The sequence below is a fragment of the Canis aureus genome, chromosome 27 (assembly GCF_053574225.1).
Source record: "Canis aureus isolate CA01 chromosome 27, VMU_Caureus_v.1.0, whole genome shotgun sequence".
NCBI lineage: Eukaryota > Metazoa > Chordata > Mammalia > Carnivora > Canidae > Canis > Canis aureus.
Genome location: NC_135637.1, coordinates 32,097,361 through 32,101,704, shown reverse-complemented (window position 1 = coordinate 32,101,704; position 4,344 = coordinate 32,097,361). Strand labels below are relative to the sequence as shown.

The following is a 4,344-nucleotide window of genomic DNA, read 5'->3' as shown; positions in this document are numbered from 1 at the left end:
TCCCAGCCTGGGCAGTGGTTCCCCCTAGGCCTCTCTTATCCTCTTGCTGGAGACACCTGCTGGTCATGCAAATCAGCCAGGGCTCAGGGGCTCCTCCTGAAGAGCTTGTGTTTTGAGAGCAGGGCTGAGACCCAAGGGACAAGGAAGTGGATGGGAAGCCCCTTGCAGACCCAACCTCAGATGTGGTTATTGTGTTTAACCTCTGTGTCTAGTGGGGTCTGGTTTCCTCCCTTAGATTCTGTAGCCTTTGCACCTGGGATACACAAGGAGGCTGAGAGCTGTGCAGTATCCTACCCAGAACCTTGTTTGTGAGCATCAAGCCTCAACAAAATTCTCCCCTTGCTAAGGGCACATGGAGGTCTTGGGAGCCCTCTAGGTGTTGTAGTTTTCTGACTATGCGGTTGTCCTGGGGCAGGACATAGATGCCGTGCCTCAGTGTCCCCAGGGTGCACTCAGTGCCAGAGACAGATCCAGACCTTGAGGAAAGTCTGACAGTGACTGATGTAGCAGGAATGGGGTTGACAGGAGAGGCGTGAAGTCCTGGAGCTGGGCTAGTGACAGAGGCAAATATATGAGACTCCTGAGTATGAGAGACACAGGTCAGAACTCACATCAGTGTCCAAGGTTATACTGCAGAAATCCTACACCTTTCCCCACAGGCCTCAGGGCCCAGTGACTCAGCCCCCCTCCTGTTAGAACCCCTGATACCAGGCTCACCCCCTGTGCAGGTGGCTTTGACAGGTCATCTCTGCTGCCCCCTGGTGGCCGCTCCACTCCAGCTGCTGGAGGCCCAGGGAAGTCCCTGGTCCAGGTGGAGATGGAGAGCCCACTGCTCACATCCTGGTTCCCTGCTCTTGCCCTGCTGACCCAGGGCAGAAATTACTCTTCTTTTCACGGACCCTGCCAGCCCCTCGACAAGGCAGGTGGAGATCGGATTCACCTTGGACATTGCTATAGGCTCAGCTAATGAGGAGACAGCCCCTGGGGCCTTAAAGCACACACGTCTAGGGTTTTGGTCAGTCATTGGTGGGGTGCAGGACAGGATGCCGGGAGAACATAGGATGCAGAGACTGCCTCTTACTGATGCAGACTCCCGGTGCTGGTTCTAAATAGGGTGGTGAGGGCTCCTGCTCCACATACATGGATCTGAGAACATTCAGTGAACATTCATCTGACCCACTTTGGTCTATGCGACATTCTGTCCTGGGGATCAGGAAGAAGGAGACAGAGGCCCTGCCTCATAGATTTATGCTGTGAGTGGGGTAGCAGGGTGGACACCCTTGCTCTGGTGACACAGCACACAGTCTCTACCAGCTTCTCTCCTATATTCATACAATATCCAGACCATTGCCACGTTGAGATCCCTCTGGGTCAGGATTGACCCTGTGGTGCAGCACTTGCCTAAAAAAGTGTCCGAGTCTGGGGTCCTTTCTGCTGACATTGCCTCTTTTGAGGGAAGGAAGGAGACACACCAATGCAGTGCCTTGCTCTTAAATCCAAATATGATGCCTGGAGCTTCAGCAGCCCTCCTGACATCTGTTGTCTTCAAGAATGAAGAGCAAACCCTCAGTGATGGTAGAACAGAGAGGGAGAGGATTTGGGACCTCACGGATGTGGTGAAGATCTGGAGAACCACCATGTGGCTCAGACGTATTGTTAGGGGAGAAAATAGGCTCCTGTGTGTTTCTGCCACTGATTGTCATTGGTATGTTTTGCATTAAAAGATTCCTAACCAATAGGAAATATTATTACCAATAAATGACCCCAAATAAATCAATGAGAAAAATAACAATGGGGAGAAAACCATTCAGTAATGTAAAGTACAGACTATGAAGATGGGAATCCAAGGGACAGGCTGACCCTGAGTGGGGGGAGGTTGGAGGAGGCCTCTTTGGGAGGTGACACTGGGGCTGCTGTCCAGTTGGGAGGAAGAATCAGGTACTAGGACATGCGTTTGGGGACAGGTTATCAGTGTTTGTGGTGAGATTCCTGCTTGTGTGAAGTCGAAGGACTGTGACAATATAAGGTGTCTCTAATTGAAAACTCCTTTCTAGGTATTTTATACCTTTTTTAATATTAAGATTTGATTTATTTATATATTTGAAAGAGGGCGCAAAAGTGAGCATGAGCACAGAGGGGAGATGGAGAGGGAGAAGCAGACGCCCTGCTGAGAGGGGGCCCAACAGGGGGTTCAATCTCAGAACCCTGAGATTATGACCTGAGCAGAGGGTAGACTGAGTCACCTATAGGCACCCAAGGTAATATTTTCTTATAAGTCAAACTTTGGGTTCTGCCATGATGTGTTGTGAGAATTCATCCTACTGATTGTTTCTGAATTTGGTGAATCACAGGAGATAATTTTGTGTGAATGTGGAGCAAACTAACGGGGAAGCAGCAGCCTTTTTAGCTGAAAGTCACTGTGGCTGATCTGCTGGGTCACCTGGCTGACATATGACACAGGTCACATTGCCATCGCTGTGCCTTCCATCCTCCGCAGCTTGTGTCCCTGACCTGGGTGTGTGAGTTCAGCGTCACATCAAATACCTGTGACACAATCCTTCATATGATGTATGTGTAGACATGTACAAATACGAAGGGACTTCCCATACTGCGTGTGTAGAATATTTATTTGTCTCTGCTGTCTGTAGGCTTGTGGATAGATTTGTTGGATATACTCACGAAAAAATATATATGTGCTTTTTAATAGGTTCAGAACCTTAAAATCAGTTCTGGTGTTTGACTTGTGTGATCCCTGTTTGGGCAGAAACCACTAGGTCCACTTTATGACCCATGATAAGTGAGTGCTGTTCCCATAATGAACGTGGGAAAAATGCCTAATCAGAATCATTGACAGAGATCATTGGTGTAGATGCTCCTGAGCAAAGGGGCTTCAGCTCCAGGATTGAGTCTTACTGGAAATGAGGTGGGAGACGTGAGGAGGAGTGGTCAGGACATCTCTGGACCTGCCCAGCACAGATGAGACAGCTCCTGGGGAACACTGGTGGACAGTGAGGATGCTGGTGTTTCCCAAGGGGAGCATTCGCAGGGACTCCCGTCAGTGCTGTGGGTGCTGCTGTGTGAATCTGACTCTCAGGACATGGTCCCTAAAGCCTGAGGAGATAGGATGGATCATCTGCACTTTCTTCTGAGGATTTCTTCTGGGACCCCTGCTGACCCCCAGGCCTGGTGTCCATGGGAGGCCCCCCTGGGTAGCCCCAGCTTCTGTCCTGCTGCTCCTGAAGCACCTCTGCTGCACCCTGCTGGTGGAGGAGGACTCAGCCCAGGAGCTTCTGTCCTGCAGGTCACCTGAAAACACCAGTCACCTGAGGAAGGGTGTGGACCAGGGATTCAAGGCACCCACTGGCAGATGCTCCCGCCTCCCTGTCCATCAAGGCACAATCAGGACAATGACAAGGGCAGGGAGGCAGGGCAAGTGAGATTTCTATAACGTGTCCCAGTGTTGGAATTCCCTGGCCTGGCCCATTGTTAAAGAGGGAAAGCAGGGTAGACAAGAGTTCATTTACCCAGGGTCATGGTCTAGGACACCTGTGTGATACCCTATAGCCTACACTACAGTTTTGAATATTATTTCCCTACGGTCCTCTTGATTGCCATCTCTACCAATGGAAGTCCTGGAGAAAAATCCCACTAAAGTCACCTGTGGACAAACAGTGTATGTTCTCATTCATTTGGGGAATATAAATAATAGTGAAAGAGAATATAAGGGAAGGGAGAAGAAATGTGTGGGAAATATCAGAAAGGGAGACAGAACATAAAGACTCCTAACTCTGGGAAATGAACTAGGGGTGGTGGAAGGGGAGGAGGGCGGGGGGTGGGGGAGAGTGGGTGACGGGCACTGAGGGGGACACTTGACGGGATGAGCACTGGGTGTTATTCTGTATGTTGGTAAATTGAACACCAAAAAAAATTATTTTACTAAAAAAAATAAATAAAGTCACCAGTGGGAGGCAGTTTGCAAGCACTTGGTAAAGAATAATGTTTTATGGAGTAAGCAGGATTTTCTTGGGATCCTTTGTGACTCCAGCCAACCACAAGCTAGAAAGAGACACTACAATTTTGAGACCTGCTGTTCACCTCTCCTCCCACTTCTCCTGCATCTCTGCCCACACTCTCTCTCGAGAAAAGCTCTACCTTCACTCTTCCTACCTACTTGGGAGTTGTCCATTATGGGCTGCTCCTGGATTTTCCATCTCTGAAATCCATCACTAGGGGTACCCAACATGAATTTCTGTGGTCCAACAGCAAAATCTCTCCCAACCCTGCCCAAGTCAGTGCCCAGGGAAGAGGGTTACCTTCCTTGATACAACGGGACAACATTAACCC

At 49.6% G+C, this 4,344-nt stretch overlaps 1 protein-coding gene across 3 annotated transcripts in view; it reads right to left on the bottom strand.

Moving 5' to 3' along the window:
* LOC144299119 (immunoglobulin lambda-1 light chain-like) overlaps positions 1 to 4,344 on the bottom strand; it is a 228,115-nt gene that overhangs the window by 145,299 nt on the left and 78,472 nt on the right. The window lies entirely within an intron of this gene.